Source organism: Bos grunniens, chromosome 7, assembly GCF_055505025.1.
Source record: "Bos grunniens cultivar Pamir isolate PY7600 chromosome 7, Bosgru_T2T1.0, whole genome shotgun sequence".
NCBI classification, from domain to species: domain Eukaryota; kingdom Metazoa; phylum Chordata; class Mammalia; order Artiodactyla; family Bovidae; genus Bos; species Bos grunniens.
The window spans coordinates 38549972-38568749 of record NC_141171.1 but is presented as its reverse complement, the minus strand read 5'-3'; the positions used below and the strand labels follow the sequence as shown (position 1 = coordinate 38568749).

Below are 18778 nucleotides of genomic sequence, written 5' to 3'. Positions count from 1 at the left end.
TAAAAAAAAAGACAAGGAATCTCTAGTAGAGTGTTTTTTATTCTCGTGAAGGAGAGTGTAATAAGTCAATAGGTAGAGAAAATAAAACAGGAGTATATCTTGAGTGAATGATAGGAGAGGAATATTAGTTAGGGTGGTAAGAGAAAGCCTCTGAAGAAATGACAGTTGGCTTAAGACCTGACTGAGGAGAATGGAATGGCTGTGCAAAGAGCTGAGGAAGCGTGATCCAGGCAGAGGAAAGAGTAGGTACAAAGGCCCTGAGGCAGGAGTAAGCTCACTGTTTAGGAGGACAAGAAAATGGACAGTATGACTATAGTCCAGTGAACAAGGGTGACAGTGATATCAAAGGAGGAGGAGGAGGAGGACGTAGAGAAGAGATTTTTGTTGCCTGAGATCACAGAACTCATCAGTTACTCATTTAGCTCTATGAATTTTGAATTCTAGCTCTGTGTCAGGTCTCATGCTAGGCTCTGGAGCTTCCAGTGCAAGAGATGACTGATGTTTGTGCAGTGCTTTATAGTTTATGAAGCACCTTTAACATTAAAATGATTTTATTTACAGTTGACTTACACATAAAATCTTGGGTTCTGAATCTGTGATGCCTCCAAGGTCTCTTGATCAAATGGGGCAGCAGCCATCAGGGAAGCCTCCAGAGGGGCCGATCCAAGTTATCTTACTCAAAGTATCACATCAAACAAGGGAAGGCCTGCAGTGGCAGAGGTAGAGGGTCTGGGATTCAGTCTCCCTCTGGACTAAATCTCCCCACACTGTGAGATCACCAGAGGCAGCTTGGTCTTATTGTTGGGGCCTGTGGGAACATTCTCAATCTTTCTCATCACCAAAAGTCCATCAATGATTTTTCCAAACACCATGAGCTTCCCATCTAGCCAATCACACTCAGAGCAGGTGATGAAAAGCTGGCAGCCATTTGTACTGGGACCGCTGTTTGTCATGGAAAGCAGGCCTGGAGCTGAGTATCTAAGCTTAAAATTATCATCTGCGAATGGCCCCCAGTAGATACTGGTGACTCAAGTACCATCTCCATTAACAAAATCTCCACCCTGAATCATGAAATCTTTTATGACCCTGTGGAAGGTGCTCCCTTCGTAGCTTATTGGAACCCCATCTTTTCTGAATTCTGTGTAGAACTGCCTAAAATTCTCGGCAGTCTTAGGCACAATGTCTGCAAAGAGTTCAGTCTTCATGTGGCCAACTTCCTGGCCGCCAATGCTGTCATCAAAGAATACCATGGGATTGACAGGGCTTGAATTTGCCACTGCCATGGCTCTCACCCAGAAGCAGATGAAGCACCTTTAACATTTAATCGTCAGGGTAGTTCTCTTATGATAGATTCTTATTTGTCAATAAAGGCAGAGAGGTAAAGGTTTTATCAGGGTCACACAGCTGATTAGTGACAGAGCCTAGTCACTCTTGTACTTGAACATACCAGTTCTCAAACTGCAAATCCATGGCTTTTTGCCCATACCAGATGACCTAAAAACCAATGACTGCATGTTACTTATTTATCTTAAAGAGGATTTCTAGATATTTATATTTGCATTTTGCTGCTTGCTAAGTTGCTTCAGTCATGTCTGACTCTGCAACCCTGTGGACTGTAGCCCACCAGGCTCCTCTGTCCATGGGATTTTCCAGGCAAGAATACTAGAGTGGTTTGCCATCTCCATCTCCAGGGGATCTGAATTATTCAGTTAGAAATACCAAGGGATAGAGAGCATCTCTGTTTAAGTCCCAGAACTCAAGCATATGTAATTTAAAAAACACAATGGAACAAATCTTGAGAATGGGATAGTTAAGATGCTTTAGGTTTTTGAAAAACAATCCCCAGTTCCTCACTGTCAATCCAGTTAGATACTCAAAATAATTTCCATTTATTCTCCAATGAATGCTGTCATGATTTGTCTCCTGTGTCATTACTGACGCAGAGTCCTGAGCCACAGCACTGAGTATCTAAACAGCCGTGTTACCAGTTTTCTGCTTTGTCTCCGTGTAAATGCCTCTAATATTGGTCTAGGCCTGGACTCCTTATTGGGACCCAGCAGTCTAGGTAATGCCTTGTGTTTGTGGGGCTGGCTTTTTTATTTCTTCCCTGTGGAAAATGAGAACCACTTCTCTGCATATCCTACGGTGTACTGTTGCTATGGGAGAAGAACAGTCGCAAGGAAATGGCTTTGCCAAGGGATAGGAATTGACCACAGTTCAGCAAATCAGTTGGATAAACACTGATTGTGTACATTCTCAGGCATGTAAACCCACACTACAGAGCTTTTTAGTAAAATATGGTTCCTGCTCTCAGGAAGATTAGACTCTGGAGATGAAAGTATCTACTATATACATAATATCTGAGAGTATATGTTAACTGCTATAATGGAAGTGACAGATGTTTTGATTGTGCCCAGTACTTAATTTATAGAGGTGACTGAGTTGTGACACAGGAGTTCAATGCCATTGAAAGTTTTATTATGCAGAGTTCCCAAGAGGCACATACAGGGGCCTAAGACCGAAAGTTGGCCAGGAGGCAGAAGGTGTGTGGAGAAAGCTTTGGCCAAAGACTTTATTACGGTTTCCACAAGAAGGAATGGGTGAGGCAAGGAAAGAGGTTGAGTTGGCTACTTTTGAATAATTTATTTTTCTTTTTTTTAAAAAGAATTTTGTTATTTTAAAATATTTATTTGTTTTTATTTTTGGCTGTGCTGGGTCTTAGTTGTGTGTGGGCTTCCTCTAGCTGTGGTGATCGGGGGCTACTCTTTACTTGTGGTGTGTGGGCTTCTCATAGTGGTGGCTTCTCTTGTGGCAGAGCACAGGCTCTTAGGGCACACAGGCTTCAGTAGTTATGGTGCATGAGCTCAGTAGCTGTAGCACACGGGCTTAGTTGCCCTGTGGCACGTGTGATCCTCTCCCACCAGGGATTGAACCCATGTCTCCTGCATTGGCAGGTGGATTCTTAACCACTGGACCATCAGGAAAGTCCCAGTTTGAATAATCTCAACAGGGCTCTGGGTCATACAGGTGATCCCTAGTTTTCTGGTACCTGGCCTGGGTGATTTAGGGCAGTGAGAATATTGGTTTGGTGCATGAGAGTCCATAAAGGAGGTGGTTAGGCATACTGGTTTGGATTGGTTGGTTTGCACAAAAAAGTGTGATTGAAGGCAAGTTGTTTTCTGTCTCTATAAATTAGCAAACCCTGAGAGGGACAGTTCCATCCTGGTCTACAAGGCCCAAGACGTCAAAGCATCAATAAAATAAAACAGAAAACAAACAAACAAACATGTCTAGTGTGGATAGGGTGGAACAATGAAGCCACAGTTGTGGGGATCATGATGGTTTCTGGGTTACCCTATATAAGGCAGACACATCTCTAGCTGTTAGAAGTGGCCATAGATTAATTTTTTTTTTTAAACAGGATATTAACAAGTGTTATCTCAAACCTGAAAAATTAATCTAAAAAACAGCGTGGGTGTTCCTGAGGGAAATGGTGGAAAAATCACACTCTGGGAATGATCTTTGCCACAATCCTAATCTATTTCTCAGGCTGGGTCATTTTTATTAGTGTCTTCAGGGAAGCAGTGTCTTCAGCAGATGCCAAATTTTAATTCAGTGGCTTTAAAAAGATAGATTGAGGGTATAGTGGAGTTTGCTGATCCTAGATTGGGATTTCCGGACGATTTTGAGAGGAGGAAGATTAGGAAGATTAGGTTTCAAGTAGAGCTGCTCAACTTTTTCAGTGTCATAACCCACTTAGAAAATGAGCATGTCTGTATGGCAAGTTAGCGTAAACAGCTAAGACTGCTGCTTCTCATCACCCTCATGGCAGTCTAGGGATTCTAACCATTTTAAGCTCTACCAAGTCACCCTTTGGGAAGAAGAGGTGGATAGTCAGAGCCATATGAGGGGCAGTGGATGGTCATGATGTTTTGGACCTAGATGGTATCGGAGGCAAGCAGCTGGGTATTAACCTCAATAATCTCTGAGGAAAAAAACAAACAAACAGGCAGTCATTTAAAGCTGTGAGGTTCTCAGCTTGACATCAACTGCTCCATTCTGCTCCCATGACTTATGTGACCTTAAATAAATTGTTTCACATTTGTAAATCGGCTTCTTCATCTGTAAATGAAAAAATGATAATCATTTTAAATGGTGGTGGTTGTGAAGATTAACGAAAATAATCTCAAACTACCCTGCACATTGCCTGGCACATAATACATGGTAGTTGTTACTGGTTTATTCCAAGACCCACATTTTCCTGTAATTTAACAAATTGATACTACACTGTAGTCTCCATCTCGGTAAGACTATATCACTTCAATCCTGCTTTTCTAGAGCCAGTTTTAGGTCCTATAATTCTGAGAACCAGTTTCAGCTAATAGTCTGTACATTTGATTGTGAGTCAGAGTGATATAGTCTAGTTAATGTATCTAATGAAATCTAGAAAGGCTTAAAATGATCAATGAAGTTCTGTCATCTCTACCAAAGGATTTCCAAGAAATCAGTATGGATCTTGAACTGGCATAGTAGTTTTAGTCACATCAGGTAAGCAGGCTTTATTTAGAGCCTACTATACTATGTGCCAGTGTCTTAGTCCATTTGGGCTGTTATAACAAACTACGATAGATTGAGCAGCTTAAATGACAAACATTTATTTCTTATAGTTCTTGAGGCTGGAATGTCCAAGACTGAAGTGCTGGCAGAGCTGGTGTCAGGTGGGGGCCTTTTTCCTGGTTCATAGATAGTCTGTCCTCACACGGAAGACAGGGTGAGGGAGCTCTCTAGGATCTCTTTTATAAGGGCACTAATCCCATTAATAAGGGTACCATCCTCATCACCTATTCACCTCCCAAAGGGCCCACCTCCAAGTACCATAACAGAGATATTAGGATTTCAACATCATAATTTTGTAAGGACATATACAGTCTGTTTCAGCCAGGCGTTGTACTATACCCCCTCACTGACAAAACTTTTGACTCCCCATTGCTTTCAGGACAGAGTTAAAATGGCCCACTCTGGTGTAAGAGGTCCATTATAGTCTGACTCTTTCCCTCTCCACTTCCTTATTCTGGTATTTTCTCAAGCACCTTGTTCATTTCAGTCACTCAGTTGTATCCAATTCTTTGTGAACCCATGGACTGCAGCATTTCAGACCTCCCTGTCCATCACCAACACCCAGAGCATACTCAAACTCATGTCCATTAAGTTGGTGATGCCATCCAACCATCTCATCCTCTGTCATCCCCTTCTCTTCATGCCTTCACTCTTTCCCAGCATCAGGGAGGGTCTTTTCCAATGGGTCAGTTCTTTGCATCAGGCAGCCTAAGTATTGGAGCTTCAGCCTCAGCATCAGTCCTTCCAATGTATATGCAGGACTGATTTCCTTTAGGATGGACTGGTTGGATCTCCTTGCAGTCCAAGAGACTCTCAAGAGTCTTCTCCAACACGACAGTTTAAAAGCATCAATTCTTTGGCGCTCAGCTTTCTTTATAGTCCAACTTTCACATCCATATATGACTATTGGAAAAACCATAGCTTCGACTAGACGGATCTTTGTTGGCAAAGTAATGTCTCTGCTTTTTAATATTCTGTCTAGGTTGGTCATAGCTTTTCTTCCAAGGAGCAAGTGTCTTTTAATTTCATGGCTGTGGTCACCATCTGCAGTGATTTTGGAGCCCCAAAAATAAAGTCTGTCACTGTTTCCTCGTATATTTGCCATGAAGTGATGGGACTGGATGTCATGATCTTAGTTTTTTGACTGTTGAGGTTCTTTTTTTTTTTTTTTGAAAAACTGATTGACATTTTAATAAAAATTTGCAATCATCTAAGTTGCTCAGTAGTGTCCGACTCTTTGCAACCCCATGGACTGTAACCTACCAGGCTCCTCCCATGGGATTTTCCAGGCAAGAGTACTGGAGTGGGTTGCCATTTCCTTCTCCAGAGGATCTTTCCCACCCAGGGATTGAACCCGGGTCTCCCACATTGTAGGCAGACGCTTAACTGTCTGAGCCACCAGGGAAGTCTACAATCATCTCCATGGAGTATATAAAATTTTGCCTTTTGCTTTTCTTACTTATATTCAATTCACATTTTCAGTAAGCTGGTCAGAAAGGACCTAATGTCTTATTCTGGCATGAATTACAGTAGAACCCCTACTTGTGTATGTCTGTATTCAAACATTAATAGGCCTGAATCAAAAAATGCACAAATATGAGTCCCATCATGCCTTCAGATTTGTATCCAATCTCCTGTGAATCTGTATGACCACGATGTATGTACATCATCAATGATTTGTAGATCTGTAACTGTATGCATGTATGTCTGTATATGTGAAGGAGGTTTTCAGGTTTTCTGACTGTTGAGTTTTAAGCCAACTTTTTCACTCTCCTCTTTCACTTTCATTAAGAAACTCTTTAGTTCTTCTTCGCTTTCTGCCATAAGGGTGGTGTCACCTGCATATCTGAGGTTATTGATATTTCTCCCGGCAATCTTGATTCCAGCTTGTGCTTCCTCCAGCCCAGTGTTTCTCATGATGTACTCTGCATAGAAGTTAAGTAAGCAGGATGACAATATACAGCCTTGATGTACTCCGTTTCCTATTTGGAACCAGTCTGTTGTTCCATGTCCAGTTTTAACTGTTGCTTCCTGACCTGCATACAAATTTCTCAAGAGACAGGGCAGATAGTCTGGTATTCCCATCTCTTTCAGAATTTTCCACAGTTTGTTGTGATCCACACAGTCAAAGGCTTTGGCATAGTCAATAAAGCAGAAATAGATGTTTTTCTGGAACTCTTTTGCTTTTTTGATGATCCAGCGGATGTTAGCAATTTGATCTCTGGATCCTCTGCCTTTTGTAAAACCAACTTGAACATCTGGAGTTTTATGGTTACATACTGTTGAAGCCTGGCTTGGAGAATTTTGAGGATTACTTTATTAGTGTGTGAGATGAGTGCAATTGTGTGGTAGTTTGAGCATTCTTTGGCATTGCCTTTATTTGGGATTGGAATGAAGGCTGACCTTTTCCAGTCCTGTGGCCATTGCTGAGTTTTCCAAATTTGCTGGCATATTGAGTGCAGCACTTTCACAGCATCATCTTTCAGGATTTGGAATAGCTCAACTGGAATTCCATCACCTCCACCAGCTTTGTTCATAATGATGCTTCCTGAGGAGGCCCACTTGACTTTGCATTCCAGAATGTCTGACTCTAGGTGAGTGATCACACCATCATGATTATCTGGGTCATGAAGATCATGAATTCTTCTGTGTATTCTTGTCACCTCTTCTGTTAGGTCCACACCATTTCTGTCCTTTATTAAGCCCATCTTTTGCATGAAATGTTCTCTTGGTATCTCTAATGTTCTTGAAGAAATCTCTAGTCTTTCCTATTCTATTGTTTTCCTCTATTTCTTTTCACTGATCACTGAGGAAGGCTTTCTTATCTCTCCTTGCTATTCTTTGGAACTCTGCATTCAGATGGGTATATCTTTCCTTTTCTCCTTTGCTTTTCACTTCTCTTCTTTTCACAGCTATTTGTAAGGCCTCCTCAGACAGCCATTTTGCTTTTTTGCATTTCTTTTTCTTTGGCATGGTCTTGATCCTTGACTCCTGTACAATGTCACGAAACTCCATACATAGTTCTTCAGGCACTCTGTCTGTCAGATCTAATCCCTTGCATCTATTTGTCACTTCCAGTATATAATCGTAAGGGATTTGATTTAGGTCATGGACAGGGAGGCTTGGTGTGCTGTGATTCATGGGGTTGCAAAGAGTTGGACACGACTGAGTGACTGAACTGAACTGAACTGAATGATCTAGTGGTTTTCCCTACTTTCTTCAGTTTAAGTCTAACCATAACCCTAAGTACCTTGTGTTCCACCCGTATTGAAAGGACTTCCCCACTGTGGTTTTTTACCCAATTAGGGCATCTTTTCATACTTATTTACCTTAGCACATACTGTTCCTACTGGCTTTAATGCCCTTTCACCACATTACTTTATCCATTCGACATGTTTCTTGAAGTTTTACCTAAAATATCAGCCTCAGTATTACTAACGATGCAGAAAAAAGTTAACGTAGCAAGCCTGAGACTGTTGTTCTCTGAAAGTCCTGCTTTCAAGGTTGGCCTTTGGCTAGCATCTGGGAATTTGGATTTTAGGAGAGTTTCTAACTACCCTAACATATAGCAATGGATCACTGAGCCTAAACCGTGCTAGCAATATGGTTTATGCTAAACACCTGCTTTCCTTTTGGGAGTCTGAAATTTTCGTACATGCTCGGCAGAGTGCCTACACTACTAACCTCTGATAAAAGCCATGGATGTCTAGGCTCAGGCAAGTTTCTCTGGTAGACAGCACCTCACAAGTGGGGTTATAGTTTCATTCTGGAGGAACTGATTATGTCCTGTGTAACTCTACTGGGAAGGGACTCTTGGATGTTTATGCTTGGTTTCCTTTGGACTTTTCCCCATGCCCCCTTTCCCTTTGTTGATTATTTTTGTCTTTTGGCTATAATATATCATAGCTATGAGTACAGTTATATACTGAGTCCTCTGAGGCTTTCTAGTGAATCACTGAACCTGGGGACTCCTGACACACCTACTAGATGAAATTCTTAATGTCTCCTCTCTTCCAGGAAGAAGTACACAACTCATTTTCTGCATACTCCTATAACACTTTCTACTGCCTTTTTCTTTATTTACAATATTTTGTTATCATATTTAATACATATAAAATATTACATATAAATTATAAAGAATGAAAATATAATGGACACTCACGAAGTCACCATCCAATCTGAACTAGGATGTTATCTTGTCTCCCCACCTCCTCCTAACTGTTATTTTGAATTTTGTATTTATAATTTCCTTGCTTTAAAAAAATTGCATATATGCTTAGAAAACATAATGTTCAATTTTGTTTGCATTTGAGCTTCATAAGCATGGTATCATACAGTTTGTATTTTTTTCTGTGATTGTCCTTTTTCATTCAACATTAAATTTCTGATATCTATGTTGTTGCAAGCAACTATGTTTCATTCATAGTCACTGGGGGACAATATTTTATTGTGTGGATATACCATAATTGCTTTATCTGTTCTACTATTGATGGACATTTGAGATGTTTCCAGTTTTTGCTTTTCAGCAGAGCTACTACTAACATTCTTATAATTAATGCTTGGGGCACTTGGGCAGAAGCATCTTAGGATCCACACCTAGGAGCTGAATTGTCAGGTGGTGGAAGACTCTACACACGGACATCATCAGATGGTCAACAAACACCCAAATCAGATTGATTATATTCTTTGCAGCCAAAGATGGAGAAGCTCTATACAGTCAGCAAAAACAAGACCAGGAGCTGACTGTGGCTCAGACATTGAACTCCTTATTGCCAAATTCAGACTTAAATTGAAGAAAGTAGGGAAAACCACTAGACCATTCAGGTATGACCTAAATCAAATCCTTTATGATTATACAGTTGAAGTGAGAAATAGATTTAAGGGACTAGATCTGACAGACAGAGTACCTGATGAACTATGGATGGAGGTTCATGACATTGTCCAGGAAACAGAGATCAAGACCATTCCCATGGAAAAGAAATGCAAAAAAGCAAAATGGCTGTCTGAAGAGACCTTACAAATAGCTGTGAAAAGAAGAGAAGCGAAAGCAAAGGAGAAACGGAAAGATATTCCCATTTGAACATAGAGTTTCAAAGAATAGCAAGAAGAGATAAGAAAGCCTTCCTCAGTGATCAATGCAAAGAAATAGAGGAAAACAACAGAATGGGAAAGACTAGAGATCTCTTCAAGAAAATTAGAGATACCAAGGGAACATTTCGTGCAAAGATGGGCTCGATAAAGGACAGAAATGGTATGGACCTAACAGAAGCAGAAGATATTAAGACCAGGTGGCAAGAATACACAGAAAAACTGTACAAAAAAGATCTTCACAACCCAGATAATCACGATGGTGTGATCACTCACCTAGAGTCAGACATCCTGGAATGTGAAGTCAAGTGGGCCTTAGAAAGCATCACTATGAACAAAGCTAATGGAGGTGATAGAATTCCAGTTGAGCTATTCCAAATCCTGAAAGATAATGCTGTGAAAGTGCTGCACTCAATATGCCAGCAAATTTGGAAAACTCAGCAATGGCCACAGGACTGGAAAAGGTCAGCCTTCATTCCAATCCCAAAGAAAGGCAATGCCAAAGAATGCTCAAACTACCGCACAGTTGTGCTCATCTCACATGCTAGTAAAGTAATGCTCAAAATTCTCCAAGCCAGGCTTCAGCAGTACATGAAATGTGAACTTCCAGATGTTCAAGCTGGTTTTAGAAAAGGCAGAGGAACCAGAGATTAAATTGCCAACATCTGTTGTATCATTAAAAAAGCAAGAGAGTTCCAGAAAAAACATCTATTTCTGCTTAATTTACTATACCAAAGCCTTTGACTGTGTGGATCACAACAAACTGTGGAAAATTCTGAAAGAGGTGGGAATACCAGACCATCTGCCCTGCCTCTTGAGAAATGTGTATGCATGTCAGGAAGCAACTGTTACAACTGGACATGGAACAACAGACTGGTTCCAAATAGGAAAAGGAGTATGTTAAGGCTGTATATATTTTCACCCTGCTTATTTAACTTATATATAGAGTACATCATGAGAAACGCTGGGCTGAAGAAGCACAAGCTGGAATCAAGATTGCCAGGAGAAATATTGATAACCTCAGATATGCAGATGACACCACCTTTATGGCAGAAAGTGAAGAGGAACTAAAAAGCCTCTTGATGAAAGTGAAATAGGAGAGTGAAAAAGTTGGCTTAAAGCTCAATCAGAAAACTAAGATCAGGGCATCTGGTCGCATCACTTCATGGGAAATAGATGGGGAAATAGTGTCAGACTTTATTTTTTTGGCCTCAAAATCACTGCGGATGGTAATTGCAGCCATGAAATTAAAAGATGCTTACTCCTTGGAAGGAAAGTTAGGACCAACCTAGATAGCACATTAAAAAGCAGAGACATTACTTTGCCAACAAAGGTCCATCTGGTCAAGGCTATGGTTTTTCCAGTGGTCATGTATGGATGTAGGAGTTGGACTGTGAAGAAAGCTGAGTGCCAAAGAATTGATGCTTTTGAACTGTGGTGTTAGAGAAGACTCATGAGAGTCCCTTGGACTGCAAGGAGATCCAACCAGTCCATCCTAAAGGAGATCAGTCATGGGTGTTCATTGGAAAGACTGATGCTAAAGCTGAAACTCCAATATTTTGGCCACCTCATGTGAAGAGTTGACTCATTGGAAAAGACCCTGATGCTGGGAGGGGTTGGGGACAGGAGGAGAAGGGGATGACAGAGGATGAGATGGCTGGATGGCATCATTGACTTGATGGACATGAGTAAACTCCGGGCGTTGGTGATGGACAGGGAGGCCTGGCGTGCTGTGATTCATGGGGTTGCAAAGAGTCGGACATGACTGAGTGACTGAACTGAACTGAACTGAGGTTATGTGAATGATATACTTTATAAGCTAACACCTAATTGCTTTCTAAAGTGAATCAATGTATATTCTCATCAGCAAAGTATAAGGGTTTCCATTGATTTTCATTCTCTACAGCACTTGGTACTAGCCGACTTCTTTATCTCTTGCCAATCTAATTGGTGTAAATGGTATTAAAAGTATGTTAGATCTTTTCATTCTATTCTTTATTTCTCTCTCCTTTTTAAATTCATTAAACATTTATTTAGCATCCTCCATGAACTAGATGGCTTCCCAGGGGTTAAGAGCCCATCTGCCAATGCAGGAGACATAAAGAAATGCAGGTTTGATCCTTGGGTCAGGAAGATTCCCTTGGAGGAGGGCATGGCAACCCACTCCAGTATTCTTGCCTGGAGAATCCCTTGGCCAGAGGAACCTGGTGGGCCACAGTTTATGGGATCACAAAGAGTTAGACACAACTGAAGTGACTTAGAATGCAACCATAAACTAGATACTTTTTAGGTACTAGGGAATTTAATGTCTTTTTTCTTTATATGCTTTTTTTTTGGCTGCACCACATAGTTTGTGGGATCTTAGCTCCCTGACCAAGGATTGAACCCTGGGCCCTGGCAGTAAGAAGGCTGAGTTCTAACCACTGGACTTTCAGGGAATTCCCAATGTCTTTTATTCTAATTTACATTAAAAAAACTAGCAGCAATTGGTTTATTTTCTTTTAAATTAATTAATTAATTAATTCCTTTTTGGTTGCACTGGGTCTTTGCTGCTGTGCACGGGCTTTCTCTAGTTGCCTTAAGTGGAGGCTACCCTCTAGTTGAGGTGCATGGACTTCTCATGGTGGAGGCTTCTCTTGCTGAGAAGCACAGGCTGTGGGGCATGTAAGCTTTAAGCTTTAGTAGCTGTGGCACAGAGGCTCAGTAGTTGTGGCTCACGTGCTTAGTTGCCCTGCAGCACGTGGAATCTTCTCAGATCAGGGATCCAACCTGTGTCCCCTGCATTGGCAGGTGGATTCCTAACCACTGAACCAGCAGGGAAGTCCCTCTAATTTACATTTTTATATACAACTTACTTAAAGTGTATAAATACAAATCTTGAATGAATTTTATATGTAAATACACCTGTATAACCACTGCCTATATTAAGATACAGAACATTCAGAGTCTCAGAATGCTCACTGTCTCATCTTACCCAAAAGAAATTATCTTCAACTCTATTTCTGTGGATTAGTTTCGCCTGATCTTGAACTTTGTATAAATGAGTTGCTTAATTTCCATATATTTAGGGCTTCTTTTGATTTCTTGTTAATTTATTATTTAATTTATTGTGATCAGAGAACATACCGTGTCAGACTTCAGTCTTTTGAAGTCTCTTGAGATCTGTTTTATGGGCCAGCATATTGGTCTATTTGGTGAACATTTCACTTGTATTTAAAAAGAATGTATTTTGCAGTTGATGGGTATGCTGCTGCTAAGTCGCTTCAGTCATGTCTGACTCCGTGCAACCCCAGAGACAGCAGCCCACCAGGCTCCCCCATCCCTGGGATTCTCCAGGCAAGAATACTGGAGTGGGTTGCCATTTCCTTCTCCAATGGATGAAAGTGAAAAGTGAAAGTGAAGTCGCTGAGTCGTGTCTGACCCTGTGCGACCCCATGGACTGCAGCCTACCAGGCTTTTCCATCCATGGGGTTCTCCAGGCAAAAGTACTGGAGTGGGCTGCCATTGCCTTCTCCGGTTGATGGGTATAGTGTTGTGTAAATATTCAATTTTGTCAATATAGTTGATGGTAGGTTCAGATCTTCTGTATCCCTACTGATACTTCACTAGTTCTGTCATTTATTGAGACGTGTGTCTCCAACAATGATTGTGAGTTTGTTTACTTTTTCATTCTGTTATTTTTTGTTTCATATATTTTATTTCTAAAGATGCAATTAAAAGCTTGTATTTTCAGCTATACAAACACTTTTATCAGTGTGAACTTATCTTAAAGTCTATTTTGCCCAATAATAATTTAGCTAAGCCAGTTTTTTTCTGTTTGTATTTGTATGGCGCATCTTTTTTGATCCTGTTCTATTGTGTTCTTTTAACCTTGATGAGCTTATATTTAAAGTGTGTCACTTGTAAATAGCATATAGTTGTATTTTTAAAATCCGGTCTGATAATCTTTATTTTTTATTTAGAGTGTTTTACTTCATTTCCATTTAATTTTGTTATGATATAGTGTGTTTATTTCTACTATTTTGCTGTTTATTTTGTTCTATCTGTTCTTTGTTCCTTCATTCTTTCTCTTTTCTGGCCTTCTTTTGTATTGAACAATGACTTAAAATTTTTTAATATATTTATTTTTGGCTGTGCTGTGTCTTCGCTGCTGCGTGGGCTTTGCTCTAGTTGCAATGAGCGGGAGCTACTCTAGTTGCAGTGCACGAGCTTCTCATTGCGGTGGTTTCTCTTGTTGAAGAGCACAAGCTCCAGGGCACATGGGCTCAGTAGTTGTGGTACACTGGCCCAGTTGCCCCAGGCATGTGGATTCTTCCTGGACCAGGGATAGAGTCTGTGTCACCTGCATTGGCAGGCAGATTCTTTACCTTTGAGCCACCAGGGAAGCCCTGAACAATGATTTTTATCATTCCACTTTTTAGTCTTTATTTTCATTAATATTTAACTATTTAGATATTTGATTATTATTTGATTACTCTTTTAGTGGCGTGAACTGTGGTGCTGGAGAAGACTCTTGAGAGTCTCTGGGACATCAAGGAGATCAAATTGGTCAATCCTAAAAGAAATCAACTCGGACTATTCATTGGAAGGACTGATGCTGAAGCTGAAGCTCCAATACTTGGGCCACCTGATGCGAAGAGTGGACTCATTAGAAAAGACCTTGATGCTGGGAAAGATTGAAGGCAAAAGAAGGAGGGGATGACAGAGTTTGGATGACATTGCTGACTCAATAGACATGAGTTTGAGCAAACTCTGAGAGATAGTGAAGGACAGAGAAGCCTGGCATACTGCAGTCCATGGGGTAGCAAAGAGTTGGACATGACTTAATGACTGAACAACAACATCTAGGGATTATAATAAGCATTCTTAACTCACCATGCTGCTGCTGCTGCTGCTAAGTTGCTTCAGTCGTGTCCGACTCTGTGCGACCCCGTAGATGGCAGCCCACCAGGCTCCCCCATCCCTGGGATTCTCCAGGCAAGAATACTGGTGTGGGTTGCCATTTCCTTCTCCAATGCATGAAAGTGGAAAGTGAAAGTGAAGTTGCTCAGTCTTGTCCAACTCTTATCGACCCCATGGACTGCAGCCTACCAGGCTCCTCCGTCCATGGGATTTTCCAGGCAAGAGTACTAGAGTGGGGTGCCATTGCCTTAGTATTTTTCACACTTCTTGAATAATGCTAGAGACTTGAAATAATTTGATTCTAACAATTTTTGCTTTCTATGCTATTGTTTTACAATTAATTAATTAATTTTTGGTTACACCCCACATCATGGGGAACTTCCTTGACCAGGGATCCAATCTGTGCCCCTGCATGGAAAATGTGGAGTCTTAACCACTGGATGACCAGGGAAGTCCTATATGTTTCAAAAATATATATAATTATTGAGCTGCCAACAATCAGTTCTTTTTTTGAAAAAAGTTTGTCTATTTATTTTGGAGAAAGAAATGGCAACCCACTCCAGTATTCTTGCCTGGGAGCCTGGTGGGCTACAGTCGATGGGGTTGCAAAGAGTTTTACATGACTGAAGCAACAGCATGGCAGCAGACTATTAGAGTCTGGGTCAGACAGACTCTTGTTTACTGTGGCCTTAGTACCTTGTATTATTCTTCCCTGGTGGGTCAGAGGGTAAAGAATCTGCCTGCAATGCAGGAGACCTGGGTTTGATCCCTGGGTCAGGAAGATCCCCTGGAGAAGGGAATGGCTACACACTCCAGTATTATTGCCTGGAGAATTCCATGGACAGAGGAGTACTAGGGCATATAGTTGGCTTTCAGTTTTTATTGACTGGCTGATGAAAGAAGCAACCAAGTGTCTTGAATGGAGAATCAGGGAGGAGATGTTGATTCTGAGCTTTGGAGGGTGATTACAAATTCTCTACATGAAGGAGAGAAAGTTAGTTTTAGATAATGGGAAAACTATGTATAACAGAAGGTAAGTTAAGGCATGTATGTGTGACCCTAGGGAATGGGAGCTGGAGCCTAGTGTGGAGACTGATAGGAGCAAGACGTAGAAAGTTATGCTGAGAATACTTTGAGAGCTATGCTTGTTCTGTGGGCAGTGATGAGTTATTAAATATTTTTATGCAGAAAAATGATAGGATTGGATTAGTGTTTTAAACATAAAGCTGGTGATAATGCATAAGCTATTGCAATATGGTACCTGGTCTCATCACTTCAGGGCAAATAGAAGGGGAAAAAGTGGAAGCAGCGAAAGATTTTATTTTCTTGGGCTCCCAAATCACAGTGAACAGTGACTGCAGTCATGAAATTAAGACACTTACTCCTTGGAAAGCTGTGATAAACCTAGACATCGTATTAAAAAGCAGAGACATCACTTTGCCAACCAAGGTCTGTATAGTCAAAGCTATGGTTTTTCCAGTAGTCATGTACAGATGTGAGAGCTGGACCATAAAGAAGGCTGAGCACCAAAGAATTAATGCTTTCTAACTGTGGTGTTGGAGAAGACTCTTGAAAGTCCCTTGGATAGCAAGGAGATCAAAACAGTTAGTCCTAAAGGAAATCAGTTCTGAATATTCATTGGAAGAACTGATGCTGAAGCTGAAGCTCCAATAGTTTGGCCACCTGATGTGAAGGGCCAACTTACCGGAAAAGACCCTTATGTAGGCAAAGATTAAGGGCAGAAGGAGAAAGGAGTGACAGAAAATGAGATGGTTGAATGACTGATGTTTAGAACCATCATTCAAAACTCTTTGCGACCCCATCATTTAGCATCACCGATTAAATGAACATGAATCTGAGCAAACTTCAGAGATAATGAAGGACAGGGGAGCTTGACATGCTGCAGCTCATGGGGTCGCAAAGAGTCGGACATGACTTAGTGACTGAACAACAGCATGACATGAGAGGGACCTGAACCAAGGCAGAGGCAAAGGAGGGGGTGGATCAAAGTGTCTTTCTGAATTCAAGAGTCCATAACCCATAGAATGTGCCCAGGAGGGTGGTCCAAGAGGCTTCTAGCTTGAGGGAATATGCGCAATAGATAGTATGTAAACCCACTAACAGAGATAAGGAATATATTAGGTGTGCATGTTCAGAGGCAAAGACAAGGAATTTTTGTTTTTCTTCCAACTTTTTTATTGTGGTAAAATACACAGAACATAAAATTTCCTACTGTAACCATTAAATAATATATTTTTATTTGTTTATTTTGGCAGCTCTGTGAGGCTTGGGGGATCTTAGTTTCCCAACTGGGGATCAAACCCAGGCCCTTGGCAGTAAAACATGGAGTCCTAACCACTAGACTGCCAGAGAATTCCCCTATCTTAACCTTTTAAAAAAATATTTGAGAGCAGGGGCGGGCTCCCGGCGGTTGGTTGGAGCGTCGTAGCAGCCGAGAGGTCCGGGAAAGTTTCTTTGGAGGTGCGGCCGGGAGTGGCCATGTCCCACGGCCCCAAGCAGCCCGGCGCGGCCTCCGCGCCGGCGAGCGGCAAGGCTCCAGGACAGCATGGGGGCTTCGTGGTGGCTGTCAAGCAAGAGCGCGGCGAGGGCCCGCGGGCCGGAGAGAAGGGGTCCCACGAAGAGGAGCCGATGAAGAAGCGCGGCTGGCCCAAGGGCAAGAAGCGGAAGAAGATCCTGCCGAATGGGCCCAAGGCACCTGTCACCGGCTAAGTGCGTTTCCTGAACGAGCGGCGCGAGCAGATCCGGACGCGCCACCCGGACCTGCCCTTTCCCGAGATCACCAAGATGCTGGGCGCCGAGTGGAGCAAGCTGCAGCCGGCGGAGAAACAGCGGTACTTGGACGAGGCTGAAAGGGAGAAGCAGCAGTACATGAAGGAGCTGAGGGCCTACCAGCAGTCGGAAGCCTACAAGATGTGTGCGGAGAAGATCCAGGAAAAGATCAAGAAAGAGGATTCCAGCTCTGGGCTCATGAATACCCTTTTGAATGGACACAAGGGTGGGGACTGTGACGGCTTCTCGACTTTCGACATCCCAATCTTCACTGAAGAGTTCTTGGACCAAAACAAAGCGCGGGAGGCGGAGCTGCGGCGCCTGCGGAAGATGAACGTGGCCTTCGAGGAGCAGAACGCTGTGCTGCAAAAGCACACGCAGAGCATGAGCAGCGCGCGCGAGCGTCTGGAGCAGGAGCTGGCGCTGGAGGAGCGGCGGACGCTGGCGCTGCAGCAGCAGCTCCAGGCGGTGCGCCAAGCGCTCACCGCCAGCTTCGCTTCGCTGCCAGTGCCTGGCACCGGCGAAACGCCCACGCTGAGCACCCTGGACTTCTACATGGCCCGGCTGCACGGCGCCATGGAGAGCGACCCCGCCTTAGCACGAGAAGCTCATCGTCCGCATCAAGGAGATCCTGGCCCAGGTCGCCAGTGAGCATCTATGAGGGTGTCGGCCGCCCCACAGATCCAGAGAAGACCAAGCTCTGGTCATGGCCCCTCCCCCAGTTGCACCCCCTGGAGGAGGGGTGGGGGGTTCCATCCTCTGGGGCCAGGCCTGATCCTGCACCTTGGGGGCTCTAGCCCCCCTAAAATTAAATTTCTACAGCATCCCTCTAGCTTTAAATCTCCCCAGGTCCCCATCCCAGAAAACCCACCCCCCATGCACTGTGCAGACTCCCAGGGCCCAGCCAGGCCTGTTGGCCTCACAGGTCACATCACACTACACAGACGTGGGAACACACGAGGGGCAATGTAACCCGGGACAGGAGGAAACCCACAGCCGCTCACAGCTGGTGTGGGGAGAGTTACACACCCTACACGCACTCCCCGGGACCAGCTCCCAGACCCAGGGCAGAGAAAACCCACATCCAATACACGGGGACTCCTGCCTGGCAGGTGTCACCCTAAGTACCCACACGGGCAGGCACCTTACAGGGACACACTCTCACACTCCTGGCAGAGCCATCTATCTGTCACCCTCGCATTCCTGCACCCCTGAATGGGGGTGCTGGCACCACCCCATGCTCGTTTAGCTGAGGAACCACCGTGGAGGCAGTTGTTTTGCCACCACTTGATCTGGACTTCTTAAATAATAATAATAATAAAAAGGTGGAATTGAATTTCAAAAATATATATATATATATTTGATTATTTATTTGGCTGCA

At 42.8% G+C, this 18778-nt stretch overlaps 2 pseudogenes; one reads left to right on the top strand and one right to left on the bottom strand.

Moving 5' to 3' along the window:
* Positions 1-739: 739 nt before the first annotated feature.
* LOC147369072 (peptidyl-prolyl cis-trans isomerase H pseudogene) lies at positions 740-1283 on the bottom strand (annotated as a pseudogene).
* Positions 1284-17022: 15739 nt separating this feature from the next.
* LOC147369071 (SWI/SNF-related matrix-associated actin-dependent regulator of chromatin subfamily E member 1-related pseudogene) lies at positions 17023-18299 on the top strand (annotated as a pseudogene).
* Positions 18300-18778: the final 479 nt, after the last annotated feature.